The 24,603-nt window shown below is 46.8% G+C and overlaps 1 protein-coding gene across 2 annotated transcripts in view; it reads right to left on the reverse strand.

Annotated features, from left to right (window-relative positions):
- The window catches only part of CNOT2 (CCR4-NOT transcription complex subunit 2), a 64,752-nt gene extending 63,612 nt beyond the window's left edge, over positions 1-1,140 (reverse strand). Inside the window, exon 1 of one of the 2 annotated variants that reach the window (XM_066633272.1) lies at positions 1,079-1,140. The gene's annotated coding sequence lies outside the window, so the exon portion shown is untranslated. The remainder of the gene's footprint in view (positions 1-1,078) is intronic. The other variant, XM_066633271.1, reaches the window with a different exon arrangement.
- Between the last annotated feature and the right edge of the window lie 23,463 nt (positions 1,141-24,603).

Here is a 24,603-nt window from a genome sequence, read left to right on the forward strand (position 1 = left end):
GGTTGGCCAGGGATCTGGCCAGCACGGGCAGAGTCCTTGCAGACAAAGGATCGCCCTGCATATTCCCCCCCCCCAGAGGCACTTGCACTCCCACTACCTACACCCAGCCTGCTCCCAGCTTATCTCTGGCTGCCGTGGAGCGAAGGCTCTCAAAACAAAAACATTGCTCGGGAGCAGCAGCAGCGCCTCCTGGGGAAGGTGGATCCAGGGACAGGCTGCAATCTTCTGCACTTTGCTGGGAGTGAGCCCCAGTGACTAGAATGGGACTTACTTCTGAGTAGACCTGCCCAGAATGAGGATGCCACACTTTCCTGAAAGTAAGTCTCGCTGATTGTAATGGGCCTTACTTCTGAGTAGACCTGCATAGGCTGGGGCTCTGAGGCTGCCACCCTGTCCCTCTTTCCTAGGAGTAAGCCCCACTGACTCTAACGGGGCTTACTTCTGAGTAAGCCTGCACAGGATGGGGCTCTGAGGCTGCCATCCTGCCACACTTTCCTGGGAGTAAGCCCCACTGAACACAATGGGACTGACTTCTGAGCAGACAGGCATAGGACGGAGCTCTAAGGCTGCCGTCCCGCGCGTACTCTGCTGGGAGTAAGCCCCATGGGACACAATGGCCTTACTTCCGAGTAGACGTGCCCGGGACGGTGCTGAGAGAGGCGCGCGAGGGGCTGGCTGGGAGCCCGGGCTGCGAGGGTCGCTGGCGGGGGCCTGGGCGAGGGGGCGGCCTCCGGGGGAACGGAGCGGGAGGACGAGGCTGCCCGGAGCGGGGGAGCTGCGGCGCCGGGAGGACCGAGGCGGGCGCGCACAGGCCCGGCGGGCCAGGGGGGGGTGGGGGCGGCCCGCTCCGAGCGCGGCGGGGGGCGGGGGCGGCGCTGGGCCCGGCCTCCCTCGGCGCCCCCCCGCTCCCTCAGAGACAAAGCGAGCGGCGGCCAGGCGCGACGAGGCGGCCCCGGCGGGCGCTCGCGAGGCGCGGGGGGCGCGTCCCCGGCGGCCGGGCGGGGGCGCGCGCGGGGGGCCGCGGGACGGGCGGCGGGGGCTGCGGCGGCGGCGGGGGGCGCCCCCGGGCCGGACTCACCGCATGAATTTTCCTGTCCCGAGGATCCAAGATGGCTGCGCCCCGCACGGAGGATGCTGGGGGCGCCCTTTGCCCTCTGACCCCGCCGCCGCCGTCGCCGTGGTGACCTCGCCGTCGTTGCCCGGCAACCACCGCGGGACGGGAGGGGAGGGGCCGTCGCCCTTGCGCGGCGGTGGCAGCAGCGGCTGCTGCTAGGGGAGCGCGGCCTCCTCTCTCCCGCCGCACTCTCGGCGCCCGCTGCGGGAGACTCGGGCTGGAGGGCGCGCAGGGGGGGCTGGGAGGCAGGCCAGGCCAGGCCCCCCCGCAAGGGACGAGGCCCGGTGGCGGAGCTGGAGGGGGCGGAGCGCCCAGCCTGGGGAATGGCTCCGAAGGGGGGGCCGCTTGACCGCCCCGCTGCGCACCCCTCCAGCTACGCCACTGACGAGGCCTTCAGGAGCCGCCCAGCTGCCTGAAGCCCCCCTGTCCAGTGGCAGGGCGTTCCACAGGCTCAGCACACGCAGGGTCGAGAGTCGTTTTCCTTGCTTTGCCCTCACAGGCCGCCGTGGAGCTTCATCTGCTGGGTCTAGGAACACAAGAGGAGCCCCGCTGGAGCAGGCCCAAGGCCCATCTCGTCCAGCTTCCTGGATCTCACAGTGGCCCACCAGGTGCCTCAGGGAGCACAGCAGACAAGGGACCCGCCTTCTGGTGCCCTCCGCTGCATCCAGCCTTCTGAGGTAGCCCCTTCTTTTAATAGCAGGAGGTTGCTGTTCTTATGCACTTAGATCCAGAAGCTCTATGTCAGTTTGTTAGAACAGACAAAGGAAAATATTTCTTTACACAGCATGTCATTGATCTGTGGAACTCCTTGCCACAGGATGTGGTGATGGCGTCTGGTCTGGATGCCTTTAAAAGGGGACTGGACAAGTTTCTGGGGGGGGGAATCCATTATGGGTTACAAGCCATGATGTGTATGTGCAACCTCCTGATTTTAGAAATGGGCTATGTCAGAATTCCAGATGCAAGGGAGGGCACCAGGATGCAGGTCTCTTGTTATCTGGTGTGCTCCTTGGGGCATTTGGTGGGCCGCTGTGAGATATAGGAAGCTGGACTAGATGGGCCTATGGCCTGATCCAGTGGGGCTGTTCTTATGTTCTTACGTGCTCTTCAGTCTAGAAAGAATGCCTCTGGAGGGGGACATGACTAAGAGCCCAATCCTATGCACATCCCCTTTCAAAGGGAACTGGACAGATTTCTGGAAGAAAAGTATTTCTTTACCCAGCATGGCATTAGTCTGTGGAACTCCTTGCCACAGGATGTGGTGATGGCATCTGGCCTGGACGCCTTTGAAAAGGGTTTGGACAGATTTCTGGAGGAAGAATTCATCACACGTTACTTCCAAAATCTCCTTGTTTTTGAAGTAGGCTACCTCAGAAGTCCAGGTGCAAGGCAGTGGCAACAAGATGTAGGTATCTTGTGGTTTCCCAGAGGCACCTGGTCAGCCACTGTGAGACACAGGAAGCTGGACTAGATGGGCCTTTGGCCTGATCCAGTGGAACTTCATCTGTTCTCTTATGTCACTACCCAGTGACATAGAGAGGGTGGGTACTATATAACACTGTACAACAGTGGTTCTCAAACTGGTGGGTCGCAACCCACCAGTTTGTGTAACGATGCCCCGTTCCCTTTAAGGAACGGTGGCAGGGGGAAAGCAGCAAAGCAATCCCCAGGATCATGCCCCTGCGGGGGGAGGGGGGCTATTTTTTAGCTACCCATACATGCTCCCAGGGTCCAGGAGGTTTGGGGAGCTCCCTGCAGCTTCTAAACAGTGAAAGTGGAATTGCCGGTTTTATCGCACTTGCACTTTCGCTTTGTTGCCCATGCCCCCACAAAGACTGAATGGGACAGGGGGGCCATGAGGGCCTAGTGCAGGGCTTTTCCCCTGGGCCCCCCACAGTCAAGTGCCCATGCAGCATGACACCACACAGTGCTTTCTTACAATCTGTATCCTCCACAGAGCATAAGGCCAACTAGCATACCCACTCAATTACTGTACCTGTCATCCCCTTTTATATTACTAGTATTGTTGTTCTTACTAACATACTGTAGTGTAGTATATAAAAAATCATTTTCTTGTTTTTGGGGTTTTTTAAAATTTATATAGATACATATTTAGAAAGAAGCATCAGAAAAGTATTACATCTTCCTATTGAAAACTCCCTCCCCATCCTGAGCAGCACCTACTGTTCTGCTGCTCTGCCACTTTGTTCTTCACCCATGTGGACATATGGACACTCTGAGCAATTGCATCTATGGCCCGGACAAAGTCTGCTGGTCATACACTATCATAGACTGACTGCCCAGAGCTTCCCTATGCCCACATGGGTGAAGAATGAAGCAGCAGAGTAATGGAACAGTTAGTGCTGCTCACCGAGGGGAGGGATTTTGGTGAACACTAGATCCAGCCTGTGGCCAGCGTCTAGCAAACCCTTTTTAGGGCATAACTTTACTGCTGAAGAATAGGGAACAAAACACAAGAAACAACACTTAAACCTAAAATTGTACTGCATTATCTAAACATATTTAAGCAATGGTTCTCAAACTGGTGGGTCATGACCCACCAGCCTGGGAAGCACTGTCCCTGGCCCTTTAAGGGGTGGAGAGGAAGGTAGCAACACAGCCCCAAGAAGTGGTTTCCAGTCCCGATTCTCAGCTTACCAGAGGCTTGGGGAACCCTCAGAGGGCTCCACAGGACTCCCTGCACCCCCACCTCCAGAGGCCAGTGCTGACGACTTTCAGTAAGTAGGAAACCCCTCCCCCCTTATCCCTGGCAGCAGGGCATACTTGGAGTTGCGTTGTTGCCCCCCCCCCCTTCCTCACACTTAACTTTCCTCAGTTCTCAAACTCCCTGGGAGTTCATCAAAAATAAGCATCAAAAATGTTTCCAAAATTTATCAAGGCACTAGTGATGTGTGACCATTCCAACTAGAGCTTGACCATATTCACCCAAGTTCTTGTCAGGACTTCTAATTGACTACTGGTAGAGTTTGTTTTAAAAAACAACAAAGCCACTTCTAGCACTACTGCAGCATTTGTAAAGCAATAGGCTTTGGTGTGACTTCTGCAGAATCTGCTGACCATGATGATTCTCATTACAGGGGAGCTTTTTCATTATATGTGTGTGAGAGATCTTGTCATATTCAAATGGTATTTAAGATTTTCGTAGCTTCTAGTGGCCTAGTGTGATTTCTCAGTTTGGAGGGTATCATGACTTCCTGTAGTTGAAAGGGCAACTCTCCCTGAAGTTTAAATGAAATATAATAGAGCTGGTGTACTACCTGGAAATCTGACAGACAATAAGATTTTTGCTATTTAAAAGAACCTAGCATGGCAAATTGTCCTCTGGCCCAATCCTATCCTTTCCTTCTTCCCCTACCAGTGCATCCACACCAAAAAGGTGTGTGCTGTATCCAGTGGGAAGACCAAGTGGATTTAAATTCCTTTTCCCCTCTGTAAGCCTCCTGCCCCACAATGGGTCTCCTCAGACCTGAGCCAGCTCTTTAGCTGGCACAAGGAGAGAAAGGGGATGGGAAGGCTGAAGAAATGGAGGATAGGATCTAGCACATGCCATTGCCACTGGATCCACCCCCTCCTTCAGCCTCCCTTCTCCCTGCCCAGTTTTGCCCTCCTCTGCCCCCTCCCTCCTGCCTCCTATGCTGGCTTACCTGCTGTGGTGGGTGGCCAACACTGGGACAATGCACACAAGAAGGATCTGGCCTTTCCACCAGTACTCCAGCAGCATGCACTGCTGGAAGGCATTTTACAGCTGCCGTATGGCAGACAACACCGGCAGAACACTAGTTCCACCAGTGTTGCAGCCCATTAGGATTGGGCTGTTAGTTTGTTTATAGCTTAGCCCATTTTCTTCTTTGTAAGCAAAACTTAATGCCATTTGAAATATTTAGAATTTCTTTCACTTATGGTAATTGCAGTGGACTGTTTACCCAGTGGGCTAAAACACACGTGCACACAAAGTGTGGTTAGCAAAATCCAGGTACTGCAAGAGGGAACTCAAGCAGAAGAAGAGGGAAGGAAGGAAGGAGTGTGTTGGGATGCTTCCAATTACCAAACCATAGACAACATCTCACTGTTGCAATTTCATTGCAGGTCCCTTTAATTAGCATATATTACAAAAGAAAAAAAGACTTTGAATTAACTTTTCCTTCTGTTCACTGTCTTGTAAATACAGTTGTCACTCTCTTGTAAATTCACAGTTCAAAGAGACTCTGTTTATGTTTAGATATTTACTAAGTAATGACTACAATATTCTTTTCAGGCTTCAGGTGAAATACAGATGACTGACAAAGTTTTCAGGGCTCCACTGTGTACATCTTAGGCCACAGTCTTACTTTCCTGATATTCTTTCATCAGACAAGTTGTGGTCCACTTTCAAAGGAAATAAGATGGCCTTGTTAATAATTTTTCCTATGAAAAATTGGTAGCCAAGAATAAGAAAGTGCTAGTCATTTCAAACCTATTGACTCAATTTTCTACTTCATTAGGAATTGCTAGGGTGTTCATTCAGATTGTATAATTAATGAGTAGGATTTACAGGAGCCTTGTGAGAAGACTACACTAGTTGCTTTTTTAAAATAAATTTTACTTTTGTGAAGTAAAAAACATTTTAAAAACATTAATTTGTTGACCATATTTGACCACATTTGTGGTCATATGTTGACCACATTTTCAAGGTTTGTATTAAAGTCACACCGCTCAAACTGTAAGATAATAAATGTGGTTAGTATCCAAGCCAGATTTTGACCAGATGGTTTAACACTGGGAAATGAATCTTTTGGGCTGATAAATGGGTTTGGTGGACCAGAGTAAGAGCAGGAACAGACCAGCCTTTTTCATCTCATGTCACACTGACAAGACGCTAACATTGTCAAGACACTCCATCAGTTTTTTGACAATTAACAAGGCACAGCACTGCCAGCCAGGGTGTCACACCCCCCAATGATTCTACTAATATATGACCTTTTAAAAAAGTGAAATTTGCTAAGTTGGAGAAACACACCACACAAATTTCTGAGACCCAGTGATGTCACAGAGACTGCAGCTATCTATGACTCGAGTCCATTAATGTCAGGCATCAACAAGGTCATAAGGGTTAGACTCAATAAAGCGGCCATTTTCAACCTGTGTCTGCTGCCGATGGTGTGTAGGTGTGCCATGGGAGTTTGAGGAAGGATCATGCGTTAGTAGGGCCAAGCCCCTGCTGTCAGTGCTGTGTGCCTTATCAATTCTCCAAAAACTGATGGTGTACCTTCACAATTTTAGCATCTCGTCAGTGTGCCGTGAGGCAAAAAAGGTTGAAAGCTGCAACAAAAGGTTTGATTTTGACATATTTGGGAGCTCTGTTAAATGCACATTTTTCTTAGCTGAGTGATAAGAGGCTGGAAAAGACTCATCGGTATTTTCAGAGAGAAAAGAATTGGCAAAGACAACCCATCTGGTTTTTTGTTTTAGAAGCAAGGGGGCAAAGAGATAGGGCATAGCTCATGGGGGGGAGACTGTGCTTCTCCACTAGAGGAAGACTCCTGGGGGGGGGGCTGAGAAGCTAGAAATGCACCCAAAAACATTATTTTGTTGCACTGGAGTCATACCATTTAAGGGTTAAATCTGATGTGAAGTTTTACTTTATTGAGGCCAATGGGATTTGTATCTGTGGGACAGCTACTAAACCATAACACAGCTGTTGCAAGTCCACCGAGCACTAAAGCTCACATGACTTAGAAATTATGAGTAACAAAGCCATAGTAAAGCTGTCCAGTTAATGTCTAGGAAAAGGCTGAGAGTAAAGTGGGAGATTCTCTTTTATGAATACCCTAAACATTCATTGCCACTGAATGATGGTGCTTGGTGAGATTCAGAAGCTGTACATTCTTTTTTTGGTTCTAACATTTTTTACCATAGATACTGGAACTCTCAACTGCTTACTGATTTAATGCGGTTGTCTTAATATAGATCTGTATAGGCTTAGATTAAAATCAAAGCAAAGAGCTTTGCCAGTGGAATGCTGAATAGAGTATCAGATTATTTCAACTGTTTAATCTCCCTTCCACGGATCTGCACGGTGTACTTACTTCAAACAAAAATAACTTTATGCTACTGGCTAAATTCAAGGTGAAATGTGGTTCGGCACTGGAGTTCTTTTAGAAATGAAAAATAAATTCCACAAGAAATTCTGTGCTTGCTTTCTGCAATGACATTCAAAGCTCCTTTTGGAATCTTATCTGACCCTGATAATCTGACATTATCGTTGGTTGACACGGAGAATGCCTTCTCTGGGTTCTGTTTCATGCCTAAGAACAAGACCGAACTGGAGAAGCATGTCTATAGAGAATGTTCCCTAGAACAGTGTTTCTCAGACTGTGGGCTGGGACCCACTAGGTGGGTCGCAAGCCAATTTCAGGTGGTCCCCATCCATTTCAATATTTTATTTTTAATATATTAGACTTGATACTGCCATGATATGTGACTGCATTTGGGGAAATGTTTCAGAAATATCCTTTTAACAAGCTACTATGTGTATTCTTTTTACAATGATAGTAAATGGTACTGACTACTGGGTAAGTGTGGGTAGGATTGCAGCCTAGGATTGCTAAAATTTTCCTGCTTGATTATGTCATTTCTGGTCATGATATCACTTCGGTGGGTCCTGACAGTCTTATTCTAAAAATGGGTCCCAGTGCTAAATGTGTGAGAACCATTGTCCTAGAAGAGGTAAAAGTGGGTGCTTCCCTTCCAGTGTGACTTTGCAGTATACAGGAGACTTGCAACCAGGGATAGGCAACTTGACTTGTAAGTCTCATCCTCAAGTCTCCAAATAAACGTTTTCCCAGACTCCTGTGGACTTGAGTCAGGCACTTTTTGAAACCATAAGTGACTCAGGACTTGGGAGATTTTCCGAGGAACAAGTGGAGATTCAGAAACTCCTCCACCTCTTCAGTCCCTTCAATGGCACTGCCGTCCCCTCCTGCCTTGCTGAGCTCCTCCCTCCCTGTAGGTTCGTTCATGATCTGTGCTCCTTTTGAGGGCGGAATCAGGAGTCATGATGTGAATGGGGATGGGGGGTTCATTGGTGGGGTTCATCAGGAACTGATTGGCAGTTTCTGCACTGCTGCACTCATTCGATGAACAGCAGAGCTTTTGTTTACAGATGGGATGGGGACATCAGGAGTGTTAAGTGAGAACTCCAACATATGCCCACCATCAGCAGCTCTGTTTTTTCTGTGGCGTTGCACCTGACTCATTTCTCGAAAAGACTGACTTGAGTCAGAGTCCCAAAAAGGCTGTGGCCAAGTCCCAAAGGCCACTTATTAAAACTCATGCACTAGTTGTATAAAAGGGGGTGGGAACTCAGAACTTAACTTGAGTCTCACCACTGTGGATCAGCATATCCCTGCTTGTAACCAACCCCTAACACCCAACCCCTAACACCTGCAGCAAATTGCAACCAAAGACAGGAGAAGGGTGATGGACATACAAACAGATGTTCACGTCCGTTTTGCTCCTACCCTCCAGAATGTCTCTGAAGTGGAGGGGGAGGAGCTGCTTGCATAGCGCGTCCAGGTGCCTGCAAAACTTAGTGCTTTGCACCCCCTCTAGCTACTCCACTGGACACAATTCACATTTTGTCAGGTAAAATGTCTTCCTTATTTAGTGGCCTCCATAAAGCTGTGCTTTCCCAAGAATCTAAATTTTTATTGGCAACCATTAAATACATCTTAATATAATGCACAGAACAGCAAGTAGTAGTGGATATGGAACTGACGAGTACATACACTTGGAGTGTTTGAAAAAGTCTGAGAGTACATGAAAGTGGAACTGGAAAAGGTGAAGAAGACCGTGACCAAAATGATTGGTGGGATGGGGCTGCTCCTTTATGAGGAGAGACTACAATGCGTGGTGCTCTTCAGTCTAGAAAGTATGCCTCTGGAGGGGGACATGACTAAGAGCCCAATCCTATGCACATCTACTCAAAAGTCCCATTATAGTCAATGAGGCTAACTCCCAGGTAAGTGTGGACAGGATTGCAGCCTAAGAGATATAAAATTATGCCTGGGATGGAAAGAATAGATAGAGGGAAGTTCTTTTCTCGTATAATACCAGAACAAGGAAACATTAACTGAAACTAACTGGCAGGAGAGTTAGAACAGACCAAAGGAAATGTTTATCCAGCACAAAATTAATCTGTGAAACTCCTTGCCACAGGATATTGTGATGACACCTAGCCTAGATGCCTTAAAAGGGGGACTGGAGGAAAAAAAATATCCATCACAGGTTACAAGTCATGATGACTGTAAACAACCTCCAGATTTTAAAGGTACCCTGTCTCTGAATGCCAAGTGCAATTGAGCACAACAGAATACAGGTCTCTTGTTGTCTCCAGAGACATCTGGTGCGCCACTGTGAGAAGCTGGACTAGATGGGTCCTTGGCCTGATCCAGCAGGGGCCTGGTGTTCTCATGAACTATTTTGAACCCTGCAATATAAGCAAAAGAGATGCTGCTACAAATCTATTCTTTCTGTTTTAAGAGGCTGCCGTGCAGATGTGCCCTCAGAAAACAGAGGAAGTGGCATGGAAACCAATAATCACACCTTCTGATTTAATGCCTGACTCATAAAGTAGCATCACCAGAACTACACAGTTGAAAAAAACACAGCAGGGCATTTAAATGAGATACTGCTAAGTTCCAGACTCTGTTTGGGAGAAAATGAAACAAAACCATCTGATGGCATCTCAGAAAGGCAATTTCCTCTTTCCCTTGGTAAATCCCCCTCAGATTAAAAACAAAAGCTGCTGACAAAACTCTTCAGGTGTCCCTAGTGCAAATGCACTGGGTGTCAGTCAAGGCGCTACATACAGGCTCCAAGGCCCATATTAATGCAAGGGTTGGAAGCCACCAGGACGGTCGCATGCAGGGATAATCCTTCATGTTCCACACAGATGTTTAGCAGGCCATATACAGAACTCCGAGAGGAATCATGTCTCCATCAGACAGTTCCCAAGAAAGAAAATAGCTTGAAAGTGCAGTGTGTGTGTATTCATGGAGTCATTATTTGTATTTTAGATCAGAGTGCCAAAGTATTATTTAAGACCCTTACTTGCTGAAATGCTGGTTCAGAGTGTTGTAACCAAAATTCCTCCATCTGTCCTCATTTTCTTCTTTCTGCTGGTTTTTCTGCCTCAAAAAGGAAGAACAGAGCTGAACCTGTTACCCCCAAGCTTAGAGGTGATTCGCATGTGCACCTACATCAACGAGTGGATGACTGAACACATGAACCAGATCATTATGCCTCACTTGACAAGCCGTGTATTCCAGGAGGTGCAAAGTGATAGATACAAGCTCCATCAGGGATCTTGGATCTGAGCTATATACTCTTTAAAAAAATACATTACTACCCCTTTCTGTCGGGCAAAAGGCTTTTCAGAATGGTTAATGCATGATTGAAAAACAGAACAACATCAGAAAAAATGGTGTTTTTACCTTACTCAGGAGTAAGCCCATTGTGTTCAGTAAGACGTAGGCTGTAGCTATCCTACTCACCAGAAATGAAACACCTCTAGGTATAAGTCAAGTTAAAACAGCACTAAAAGTGCCGCATCTAAAAGATCTCAATAAATTATCTAAATGAAAAGGTTGTCACCTGGTATGCGAAGTAGCTTTGTGCCTGGCAGGCCTTCCTGGGGTGAGAATTTCAAAGCCAAGCTGAAAAAGGGGATCGAATTGGCACCATATACCTAACTTATGATAGTGGATGACCTAAAGGCCTCCTTACTAGGCAAAAAGGGTGATGTGGGCGAAGGTGGTCTCTTTTATCCATTCCAGGACCCCTTCCCCCATGGATACCGAACTCCATAAATAATGAAATCTGGAGGGGGGGTGGCTGACACAGCACCAAAAACTTACCTGGAGGCCACATCCAGGCCTCAGGAGGTCACACATGACCTCCCAACCTCCTTAGAAGCCTCCTGGACTCTTCTAGTTCACGCCAGCAACTTCCGCACCTCAGAACAAATGCTCAAATCCGTAGGTGCCAAGCCTACGGATTAGTACTAAGTTTTGCAAGGAGGCTCACTGTGGCCCCTTCCCCTTGGGGTGAATGCCTCTGTTTTGCTCCCTCCATCCAGAATGGCTCTGAAGGGGAGAGGGAGGGGGTCATTTGCACACTGTGATGAGGGTCCCTGTAAAACTTTGCACTCTGCAGTGAGGCTCCCGGCAAAACTTAGTGCTTTGCACCCCTCTAGCGACACCACTGCTAGGAAGCATGATCTGAGCTTAGCCACATGGCAATGGATTTGCAACCCAGACCAGCCCCAGCCAAGGATCCTGGGCTTTGTGTAAAGGGACCCCTTTCCCACACTCTTGGGCCCCGCAGAGCATGAGTGAAAGCTTCACAAATACAGGTCACCACTTGATACTGCAGTCACTACCAGGAGCTGCCAGAGTCACCACCCAACTCCTCTGTGCTTGTGCAATGCTTGCACTGCATCCCACAGGTGAATTTTGCAGGCTGGAGGTCTCCTTGAGATACTGATCCCCTTGCCCTGGGGAAAGCCCCTCCAGCACAACAGGTCTACTTGGATCCATGCAAACAAAATGGTGGCACAAGTCCAAGTTGATCCATGTCGGCACATCAGGCCTGGGAAGGGGAATAGCATACAGTACACACTGGCCCGGCAAATCCTGCCTTTCCCGGACCCGAGCCACCCATCAGATTTTATGCATATGATCACAAAGTAGCATTCCACTCAGACACACAAACATGCTAGCAAGAGGTTTCCAGGGCACCAGATCAGGGCTGGATCCTCAACCCTTAATTAGCACAGGATAAAATGCTAAGGTGTCATTTCTCTTTCTCGTGTACCTTCACCAGCCGATGTAATTCTCTTCCCTGCCTTTGATCCGTCAAGAGTTGCAGATGTCTTTGTTTTCTTTTGGTTCTAAATGGGAATGTAAAGAGGCGGAAGGGGGAAGCGAGAGCTTCATCTGAGTAAGATGGTTTTGTTTCTTGTGAATGATTGTATTACTGTTATGCTAAAACAACAGAACCAGTTGCGACGTTAGTTTCCATCCATCATCAAGCTCTGCAGATGCCCAAAGCCTCAAGCACAGAAAGGTGAGTTGCACATTATGTTGTACAGGCACGTGTGTTTTTATGTGACCCATGCACATTCATTTTAAAAGTTAATACAGGGACTGGACCCCTTGAAAATCTAGAGTATATATCACATGTACATGTGTCAGATATAATGTAGGAATAACATTATGAGGTTCAACAGTCATGTGCACGTTGTCCCCAGAGTGTACATGTGCTGAACATAACGTGTAAATAGGACTTGTATGATAGTGAATAGAAGCCCTGTTCACTCAATATAAGGTGTTCAATGAACACACAGTCAGGGGTGCTCAGAACAGCACCCATGGGCTCCATCCTTTACATCCACACATATGCATGATGCCATGTGAACATGGCTAGAGAATTTTAAAGAGAAACTGTGGCTACAATCCTATCCAGTTTCCTGAGAGTAAGCTCCACTGACCACAATGGGACTTCTGAGTAGACATGCATAGGATTGGGCTCTATGGCTCTTGTGCAGCTTATCTCTATCTTGTCTATCTTACAGCACAATCTATTTAGAAGTAAGTTCTGTTGAGTTCAATGGGACTTACTCCTAGGAAAGTGTGGCTAGGATTGCAGCCTTATGGTCCTACTTTTCAACCCTGTGCTGAGCCTTCAGAACCTGGAGAAACATGGCGACACACCCCATAATTCCCAAGCATAGTCATTCAGGACAATACATATACTTCTTCTGCTCCTGGTACACAGTGCCAGCTTCAAACCAAAAGGGTAGAAATGGGCATTTAAGATGAATGGTACATGTCTGGGGGAGTCAGGACAGCCCATTTTCAATTCTGATTGGCTGGGCAACTGAGTATTATTATTATTATTATTATTATTATTATTATTATTATTATACCGCTTTTCAACAAAAAAGTTCACAAAGCGGTTTACAGAGGAAAACAAATAGCTAATGGCTCTAATGGCTCCCTGTCCCAAAAGGGCTCACAATCTAAAAAGATGCAGAAGAACACCAGCAGGCAGCCACTAAAACAGACAGTGCTGGGGTGAGGAGGGCCAGTTACTCTCCCCCTGCTAAAAAGAGGAGCACCCACTTGAAGAAAGTGCCTCTACGCGGTTAGCAGGGGTTAGAGACCAGTCACTGAGTAAGAGACCAATCCTTACTGACAGGAGGCAGTAGTGGATATGATTGGGCTGGAGGGCAGAGAGAACAAGAGAGTGGCAAGTAAGGGTCCAATCCCATCCAACCTTCTAGCGCCGGTGCAGTGGCAATGCAGCCCCGAGGCAAAGGAACTAATGTTCCCTTACCTTGTGGTGACCTCCATAACTACCCTCTCACCACAAGATGCAGCACACACCCCATTGGCATGGCTGGGAAGTGGATAGGATTTGGCCCTGAGTTGGATAAAGGCATCTTGGGAACACAGAGCTTCTCTCTGCGGATGTGATGTGGGGTAGCAGATACGCTACCTTGGAGGAGTGCCTTTTTGCCTTCATTTCTGTTCAGCTTGTATACTACTAATCAATAAAGCAACTATCACAAAGGCACTTGAAGTTTCCAGTGCTGTTAACCAGAAGATACTAACCTTAGGTAGTACTGCCCCTGGAATGTCTCACCACTCAGGTAAGAGTGTGAACTAATATTAACTACCTATCATTCATTTAGAAACACACTCATTTCCTTAGACATATTAAAAAAAAACAACTTTTGAGAAACGGGGGGCCAAGATAATGTATAGACTCTACAAAATCTCTAGTTGTACCCTAACCCAGTATGGTAATTAGTAAAAATTATGATGTATAATCCTTAATCAGTGAACTTGAAGTGATAATTCCCAACCTATGTCTAGCTTGTTATGGAAGAAGTTTGACATTGAAAGTAGCTCTAATTAGCACTTTTTGAAAAGGCTTCATCTGCAGACATCGTGCAACCTTTTAGACATTTATATATTGGTTCATAGAGCAGCAACAGCATAAACATTCATCCGGATCAGTGGCATAGCGAGAGGGGGTGCAAAGCACTAAGTTTTGCAGGGAGCCTCACTGCAGCATGCAAGGGGCCCCTCCCCCTCCCCTTGGAAGCCATTCTGGGCAGGGGAGCAAAACAGAGGCATTTGTTTAAAAAAAATATTTCTGTCTACTCAACATACAGGGAGAATCATTCCTTTTACTCGATGTTATCTGAAATGCAGAATAAATTTTAAAACACTGTTAGTTGGGTGGCTTGATATGATGAATTCCCTTAAACTACAGCCACAAACACAGCAAATCGCATCACTGCAGCTGAAATTGGGCCTTCAAGTGGAGACAAGAAAATCACTACCATAATTTAGTTCTGGCCAGTTTTGCCCATCAAATGCTGAAAATGAGACTCCGAGGACTCAGGCCAAAAAAAAAAATTGCCTTCCCGCAAAACCATCTGCTGTTGTATCTTAGTTTGCCACGTATTTAAAATTCATGTTACTCTGATAACAAAATCACATGAAACACGATTCCCATCGAGCATCCAGATGTTGCTCTTGTAGCACAATTCTAACCCTGGCCACAAAAGTACAGCGATGAAGCTTCTTTGTCTTACAGCAATTATTCGACAATTCAGAAACAAGGAAGCAGAGGTTGGCGCAGAACTGAGAAGCCCCGTGTAACATTGGCAGGCCAGGAATGGGAGTTTGGATGCTGCAGCAGCCTGCTTTGCCGTCCCAGGGCCCAATTCACCCCCTGTTCTACCATCCGCCCGACCAGAAACACCACCTCTCCATCTCTGGAAAATCCTCCCCCTATCACTCTGCTATCCGATGCAAGACCTACCTGTCCCGGCATCTGTTGGGTGAGATGCTGCACCCATGGGATGGCACAGTCCTTCCTGCCAGTGCACTTTCTTGCTGGGTGCCAAAAAGTGTTTTACGACACCCAGCACTGGCTCTACCCATCAGTAGGATTGGGCTCTTACATACAGTATTTTGTACTAATTAGTTTCTTAATCATCTTAATGGACATCCTAAGAAGCAAAGCCTTGCAGTAGTTGAGCAAGGATTCCAATTGCCTTAAATAGTAAATCCAAGAAAAGATCTTGGAACACGTCTTGACTTGAGGAAGCAAACATGAGAATAGGTCATTTATGCTGCCTACTTGCTGGGTATCACACCAAGCTTTCTGGCATGTTTGCGCCGCCCGAGGCTGGCATAGTGGTTGCTGTGCCATGTAGGTGCTGGTTAGGATTGCGCCGATAGTATTATTAGCACCATTTTGGCAGCAGGCGAGTGGATGCAAACTGCATCCTATGCCTTCCTAGTTGTTACAGAGCTGTACTTTTAACAGGCTACTATGTATATGCTTTTAAGAATGATAGTCAGTGGGGATTACTCCCAGATAAGTGTGGATAGGATTGCAGCCTTTGGTATATTTGGGGAAAATTTAAAAAACAGATCAGTAGCTGCTTGGGAGGGTACTTCCTTATTTTAAATAATTTTAAAACTGATTGTAAACTTTTAATTTACTTAGTTAATTTGATGTGATTTTGTCATCTGGGGTGTGAAACATATTCCTGCTTGATTATGTCACTTTTGGCCATGACATCACTTTCAGGTTTATTGCCTCACTTATGGTGCGTCCCAACAGATTGTAATTCAAAAAAGTGGGTCCGGGTGCTAAAAAGTTTGAGAACCACTGCTTTATATCACACGTCAGTGCAAGAGAGAGGGTGTCTGTGTGTGGGGCGGGTAGTGCTTTTTGAATTATTGCTTCATTCATTCTCTTGGTCATACAAAAATGATGGAAGTTTAAAAAGAGATGCTGGTAACTTCTGGAACGTTCCCTTCCCCCCAGACTTTTATCCTCACAGCTTTTAAAGTCTGCGGCCAGTTATAAAGATCCGATAAAGCTTGGAATTACCTCCTTAGGTTACTTTTCCCATTGTATCATCTTTCACGTACACCACAGTGCTTCCTCATTAAGTGCATGCAAGATAGTTTAACAACCACATTAAATATTTTGAATTTTAAAAAAGGATAAAAAATGCTGCCGTGGCTGGAGGAGGCTAGCACACAGGGGCATCACAAATGGCTCTTTTGGCCCACTGCCTATTTTATCTCCATTTTCAAATCGCCATCAGCTTTTAAACAAGGCAGTTGAAGGGTTTAGCCTGAGTCCGTTCAAGAAATCAGTGCACCCAGTCATTGCTCGCGCTGCTATTCTGAGCACGTGCTGTTGGTTCGGCCCTGAACAAAATGAATCACAGACATGTTGGGCATGCCATGCTTTTAGATAGAAAAGTGCTTTCCTGGAGTAGCCTGCCTTTCTTGGGATACCGAATAAACCATTTCATAGTAAGATGGTCTTGAAGGGACTTTGTGGGCTGGAACCAAGCCTGTCTTAGAAAGCATGCCAGGAAGATGTTTCCTGCCCACATCAACATGATCAGCAATGGTGATGTCGGTGATAGCAGCAGCTGCAAAGTTAGCAGAGGTGGCCCTAGTACGGATGAGAGACAGGGCAGTGCAGGTCAGCTCAGGCTGAACCATCCTCTGACATTCTCTATATCAGAAGGCCAGATGCAAGGCAGGGCACCCGGATGAGGTTTCTTGTTATCTGGTGTGCTCCCTGGGGCATTTGGTGGGCAGCTGTGAGATACAGGAAGCTGGACCAGATGGGCCTATGGCCTGATCCAGTGGGGCTATTCTTATGTTCTTAACTACAATTCCCAGGAGGCCTTGCAGGTCTTCTTGTTATCTGGTATGCTCCCTGGGGCATTTGGTGGGCCGCTGTGAGATACAGGAAGCTGGACTAGATGGGCCTATGGCCTGATCCAGTGGGGCTGTTCTTATGTTCTTAACTACAATTCCCAGGAAGCCTTGCAGGTCTCTTGTTATCTGGTGTGCTCCCTGGGGCATTTGGTGGGCCGCTGTGAGATACAGGAAGCTGGACTAGATGGGCCTATGGCCTGATCCAGTGGGGCTGATCTTATGTTCTTAAGAGGTGCCTCTGCTGTACAAATTCAGGAATGGGGGGGGGTTTAAAATTGGTTATCAAGTTATTGGTTGATATGGGTCAGCAATGTCACCTTGAGTTCCATGCTGGAAGAAAGGCAAAATATAAATGAACTACTAGGGACTGAACCTGGGGCATTCAGTCAAAGCATGGGCTTTCCTCTTGAGCTAAACTCCCCCCCCCCCCAAGAGTGCACTGAAGCAGTTTCCTGGGGCATAACATGATTCTACCTCTAAGAGAGCAAGGGTTCCATTAATACCTTGCTATGATCCTACATTTTGGCTCCTTTTCCACCGGTACCTTAAAATGGAGCTCCATTATCAAGTCTCCGCAACCTCTTATAATAGAGAATATCAGGAGTATTGCTATCTGAAGCTTAAAGCAGTATCCCTTTTTATTGCCTTTAAACTTTACTGACCTTTAATTTAATCAGATGTCCCCGGGTTCATTGACTGGGCAATAAAGAACAGAGTGACCTACTAATATATCCATCACAGTCAAGTCCTTGCCAAAGCAACTTGAGTCCCATGTGAATAATCTAGAATTCCTGTAGTTTTTCATCAAATGCTAATCTCATGATACCCTTGAATATAGTACTCTTTTAATATGTTGGACTAACTACTAATAGGCAATAAAAGTGAACACAGCACTCACCAACATAAATATACAAGGGTAGAGTTTCTAAAAAGTCATTGCAGTGCTGTCCTCACTTTTTAAATAATAATGCTATTTCGAGGAGCTTTTTCACATAATGTAGCTAAGCTTTCGCTAAGCCAGAGGTTCCCAAACTGGGACATTGCGATACCCCAGCCTGGGAACCTCTGTTGCTGCCCCCTTAAGGGGCAATCACTACAATCCCACTGCCACTGGGGGCAAAAGTTTTTTATTAACTTATGTGGGGGTCACTTTGGCTCTCCGGAAGGTCTGGAGGTTTGGTTCAATGATGAAAACCGGTGGCCTTTTTTTTGCTTTTTACAGCAGTTTGGAGGTGCAGGGGAGGGGAAGCAAGTTTCTTGGATCCTCTGAAGAGCCATAGTGACCCCAGATAAGTTAAAAAAAAACAACTCTTTGTTCCCTTCAGTGGCATGATGGCATTGCCACCCCTCTACTCCCTTGCAAGCACTTACAGCACAGCAAACTCTCCCTGAGAATTTGGGAATAGCTGCACTAGGTGTATATCCAACAATATTTCTTATTTTGGAATACGTTTAGAATACAGGTGTTCCCCCAGTATGCAAGGGGGATACATTCCTGCCCCCCAAGTGTGGGTAAGGAAACTGCAGATACATTGGAACCCTATCTCTGCAAGCCCCCCCCCCCCCATTCCCCAGTATCTTTGTTTAGGTGGATTACATTTGTGTGAAGCGGTAAGGTGACTTGCTTGTAGAAATGCTATACACAAAAAGCTTATAGGCAGACAAGCAGGTCAGCAGCCTGTAGCCTGAAAGGGACTAACAGCAAACATTTCCTGCTTCCTGTTGCTTTTAGTCTCCATTCTAGGCCACAGGCTGCTTGCCTGCTCAGAAGGGTGCGGGCCGTACAGGGTGATGCACACGGGGTGGGGGTGATTTGCACTAGTGACCAAAATCACTAAAATCATAGTTTGTAGGGATAATACCATCATGTTATATACCATTCGAGGTGTAACTTACAGCAGAATGCTGCACGTTGAAATATCTGTGTCCTATCAAAAGGTATAGAACCAAAAAACCAGTGGGGTGGAGCAATGTAACATCACCACGCCCACCACCCAGGTCATTGCCCTGTCAACTGCATGGGAGGCAGTCCATCATGGGGGTGAAGCTCTGGCCTTCCGTTACCGGGTGATGCAAACCCTAGTGATGCCACTGTGCCTGCTCATCTTCCTATAAGGTTTGTGCTTACAGCATTTGCACAAGCAAGTCACCTTATCACTTCACGTGAATGTAATCCACCTAAACAAAGGGTGCGGGGAACTGCAACAAACCAGATCTGAAAATACCAGACTTGTGGATACCAGGGGACACCTGTATACTAGCTACATCAATCTCACTCATTCACTTTCAACATGCAGTGAATATTTGTGTAATAAGATAAAAGAATTTGTCCGACAAGATTTTGGAAGTTGGCTTACACTATTAGTAGGCTAGTTGATTTGTTTTTTGTTAAATGTCTTCAGAGCCAAGTGGGATAGAGTAAGACAAAATAATTATTTCAAGAGCGCTCCTCAAAGCCTTTTAAATATTCACCCTGAAACTTCAGTATAGCCCTAGATATTTTGAAATGGGTGGACATCTCAAACGCTTCCAAGATGGCATGAAGATCAGTGCCAGCACTGGGTTTCTGGGGACTCTGGGGCAAAGGCCTGGACGGAACTGCATGGTGCCCTTACTCACTTCCTGATGGGCACATTGGGCACCACTGCTACCACTGGTACTGAAGATTCAGGGGTCCTAACCATGCCGGTCTTCTCATGGGCATGGGCCCCAGGTCAGTGACTGACCCTTGACACCGCCTTGATGAGGATGCATGAACAAATGTGAGTAGGAAGCTTCTACCACAATATAACCTACCAGGTGAAGCTGACCTGGTAGGTTGAAGTGGGGTAGATTGTTTATCCTGGGAGGATACTTGAACCTCAGAAGCAAGACTTGGGAAAGGCAAATGCAGCTGGGCATCTCCACATGGAAGAGTTTAGAAAGCTGCAGCTGCCTAAATTCCCTCTTCTATAGAATGGTTAAAGGTATAGCCACTCTGTCCCCTTTCGTATCTGGTAACCCTCTGCTCAGATGCTGATGCCCATCATTCCTCCCCTCTGTTTCCTGGCTAGATAATGTTGTCTCTCCCTTGTAGGTGCAGGATGACTACATCTGTCTGCAAGTCAGTCTCGGATTGCACAGGCCTCAAAGGTCACTTTGCTTATCCTCCCCCTACAAAATATGATCTCTTCCACCAACCGGCTTCTGTGGATTTCTGGCAGCCACTTGATCTAACAAAAGATCATTTCCACTTACTCTGTGGCAGCGTTCTGTTTCTGCCAGGGAGGAGCTCCATTCCAGTGCCCTCGCTCAGTCCAAAAACGTGTGTCTTTTCAACCAAGGAAAGAGAGGCCTTGAGAATGTGCTGGATACATTTTGCTTACCACCAAATCGCCACCAGCCTGCCCCCCCCCGTTTGAGTTTTGTGGTAAGGGTCTTCAGTGCACACCATGTGACTTCAACATGGACTTCAACCTCAGCTCCCCATTTTATAGTGCAATAATCTGCAGGCTTACTCAGACCATCCAGAGGAACCTCTTAGAAAAGTGTGCACAGAATCGCAGCCCCTTAGCTTAATTGCTAAGCTCCGTTGTTTGAAATACTATGTGCTTAAAGTTATTTTTAGAAACAACAATGTTTAATTATCAGAATAGTATTTCACAACCTGTTCAGGCAGTTTCCTTTCTGTGAATCCAATAACCAAGTGCTCCTACCCTGCTTTTCTTGAAACTTTCTCACTCCATAAAAGTGCCCCCCGTTTCCAGTGTTCCCCCGTCCCCCCCACACACACACATGAGAGATGGGCAGAGGGGCACTTCCTAAGCAAATTCCCCAAGAATAGGTTTGGGACACATGTTTATCAATTTGTTCATAAATGACCTGGAGTTGGGGATAAGAAATGAGGCGACCAAGTTTGACACTAAACTTTTCTGGGTGGTGAAGTCCACAGAGGATTGTGAAGAGCTTCAAAAGGATCTCTCCAAACTGGGACAATGGGCAATAAAACGGAAGATGTGCTTCAATGTAAGTTAGTGTAAAAGTAATGCATATTGGGGGCAAGAAATCACAATTTCAGGTACAGTGGTCCCTCCTTATCCATGGATTTGGCATGAGGATATCTATGGAGGTGCATATCTTGGATGCCATGTCCACATTTCGAGGGCCTCAGAGTGCCTCACAGTCCCAGACACAGGTGCCTTCCAGTTGATCCGGAGGTATTCTGAGGAGACTGGGAGGCTACAAATGACCTCCAGAGGACCAACTGCAACCCACAGGTAAGGAATTGTGGTGCCTTATAGGTCCCCCACAGATGTCATTATTTGCAGAATTTAGTATCACTGGGGAGTCCTGGATACCAAGGGCCCGTTGTACGCGCTGATGAGTTCTGAGCTGTCTGTGACAGATCAAGAGGGAGATCTTGGGGTGCTGGTGGACAGCTCGATGAAAGTGTCGACCCAATGTGCGGCAGCCATGAAGAAGGCCAATTCCATGCTCAGGATAATTTTAAAAGGTACTGACAATAAATCACCCTATGCAACTTAAATCGGGTTGCAGAGTCCAATCAGCTCCTTGGTTTACGGAAAAGCTTTGGGCAATGAAGCAACTCCGCAGACATCTAGAACTGTTCGGAGGAAGATGGAGGGTGAATCTGAACTCAGGCAAGAATCCTCTTCATGACTATTCCTCCGCAGTGATGGAGCAAAGAGGCCTTTCTTCTCTGCTGCCATTACTGCTGCGGAATGTCCTTCAGCAGAGCTGTTTTGCATTGTGTGGGGTTTGGTACATATAATACCACATGAAAATCAAGGGGAGTCTTCTAAAGCCCACTGTGATGCTTTCGCAAGGTTCTTTGCAAGTAAAGTCGCTCGGCTTTGACTTGACTTCACAGTGACAGAGTCCATAGATGTCCCTTGGGCAACTGCCTGCCCAATTAACTTGGAATTCTTTTCAGTTTACAAAGCCTGAGGATGTGGACAGACAGGACATTGTGATGGCACCTGGCCGAGATGTCTTTAAAAGAGGTTTGGGCAGATCGATGGAGGGAAAGTCCATCACAGGGTACATACTATGATGGGTATATGCAACCTCCCGGTTTTAGAAGTAGGCTATCTCTGAGTGTCAGATGCGATGGAGTGGCAACAGTATGTAGGTCTCTTGTTGTCTTGTGTGCTCCAAGAAGCATCTGGTGGGCCATTATGAGGTACAGGAAGCTGGACTAGATGGGCCTTTGGCCTGATCTAGGCCTCTTCTTATGTTCACATGCCCTACAAAGTGACCACAGGGAGATAAGCAGTGGAAGTGGATTTCTGTACTTCTCAGATCAGACATGCCCACGCCCACTATTGAGTCAGTTTGTGGACCTGTACCATCTTGTCTTGTGTGGCGTTCAATCTCTGTCTTGTGCCATACGAGGCTGAGCTGTGCCTTGTCTTTGTAATCTTGGGTTAGTTGGCCTGCTCCTCATAGGATTCTTCAGGGACCTAACAGCCCAAGAAGTATTTAAAAGAAACTGTGATTTTACTGAGAGAAGTTGGGTAACAAGTCTTTTTAGTGACATCTACACCAAGTTTTCATGACAGGGTAGTGAGAACACGAGTCCCAGAGAAAAACTGGGTTGGAACAACTCCAGATTTGGGCATGCTAGAGCTGCTAAAAACTATGGAGTGACCCCTAAACATGACACTCCTCCCTTGTCCCGTGTCCTTTTCCTTCCTGAGCAAACGACAGCTAAAGAAGATCAGCTTATAGAGATCTTCCACTCCTGCTTTGCTTTGCTTTGCTTTGCTCTGCTCTCTTCTTACCTCACTGCAGGATGCACTTTTCAATTCTCTTCTAGGCATGCACCCAAAGAGAAGCTTCAAGGGGAAACGCTGAAATCAAAGAAGCGATTTGGGGCAGCCCTGTTCTGCTTTGCACACCACTTCCAGAGGAGATGCTTAACAAGAGCGTTCTCAGTTCAGCACCACATCAGTCTGGTAGACATCAAAACGCCTGTAGCTTTCATAAAGACTGAGGAAGTAGATAGGACTTTAACAAACAGCACAGGAGCTTTCAGCAAACAAGCATCAGTGCCAATCGCTTTGTGTTTCTTCTTTTGGGTTAATGCAGTCTGCATTTGTTACTGTGCAACAGGAACCTAATAGGTTGCAAAAGCGCTTCTAGATAGATGATGGCCATAAAAATAAATAAAAAATACACAGTTTCATAAATCTGCAGCATGACAAGGCTATAAAAAACAATTCTGTATGATAACATTTAATTGTTATAATCCCGTTAGAGAGCAGGGAGTCCCATTCAGCGCAATTCTTGAGAAATTAATGAGGAGTGTAGCGTTTAGCCAAATCTTGAGAGGTGAACCCTTACGAGCTTCATGAAGAACCTTGCCAAGGTTGGGTGGGAGCCAGGGATGTGCCGTGGATGGGGAGAGCCTCCCGAATGTTGTATACTTGGTCTCACTCCCAGGGTTTTGGGGTGCTCAGAGTTGTTGGTTCTGAACCCTAGAGCCCTCAAAGATCCCTGTTTGGTAGTACTGCCACCATCATGTATGTGCCAGTGCCTCAGTCCAGGGACACTGAGACCTTCTAGGCTTAACTATATCCCTTGTAGGCACTGAGCACTTTCTTTACTTAAAGTCTCAGTCCTCAAGTTACTAGTCCACAATGAAGATTTTTGGTAGCTTGCTGAACGGCTAGGCAGGATTCTGAACCTTTGCCCCCAAAATGAACCAACATGGTAAAAGGATTTTTACTTTATTAAGTACATAGGGTTACAAAAAGTTACAAAAGGCAGCAAATGCTAGAGGCATGAAAACTTCTAGGAAACATATCAGCATAAAATAATAAAGCTAACGGGCTATCTCTATTATTTCCTAACTCTCACCTGGGTCAGCTTCTTTTGTAGATCCTCAGTTACCTATGAGGCCACATGGTCCTGGCGGGGCAGGATGTGCACCCACCACCTTTTCCACCAAGAGACAAAGACCAAAAGACGAAGACCCCGGACACCCCCCTGGGCTCTGTTCTTATACTTCTCATGCCAACAGGATGGGGTGACTCTGTACCCATTTCAAACTGCCCAATCAGAACTCTTGGGGTCAGAATCTTCTCTAAGTGGGGCTGGATGCTAGTCCTCCTAGTTCTCCCCCTCCCCACTGGAGACTCCTGGGCGCCACTCTGGCTACTGAGGTGCTGCATTTATCGCCTTCCATGAGCTGTAAATTCCTTGCAGCTAGGATGCAAGCCACTTCTATATTACTGGGTTACTTTGGTTCAGGCTTTGCAATGCTACTAGGCCTGAACTGCGCATATTCATGACACCGCACCAGAAAAGCACAGCCACTGTGTGAGGCGCACAAGCACTCACAAACCACTTGCAGAGCATGCTGCCTCATACCGCAACGGTGCTTTTCGAAGGACTCCGATGGGGAGGCTCTGCCTCACCTACCTCCCCATCCACCGCACGTCCCTGATGGGAGCACTGGGGTTCTGCCTTGTACGATCCATTCCTTTTCCACTTTACATTCCTTTATTTTATGTATTAGGATAGTTTTGGGGGAGGAGAACCCATAAGCATATGGAAGCCTGCTAATAAATGAGCCCCCCCAAAGCTAGAAGGAGGAAACATAAATAGACACTCGTACCTACACAGAGACTAGCACTGTTGGACAAAATTGCA

The sequence above is a fragment of the Tiliqua scincoides genome, chromosome 7 (assembly GCF_035046505.1).
Source record: "Tiliqua scincoides isolate rTilSci1 chromosome 7, rTilSci1.hap2, whole genome shotgun sequence".
In the NCBI taxonomy this organism is placed as follows: Eukaryota; Metazoa; Chordata; class Lepidosauria; order Squamata; family Scincidae; genus Tiliqua; species Tiliqua scincoides.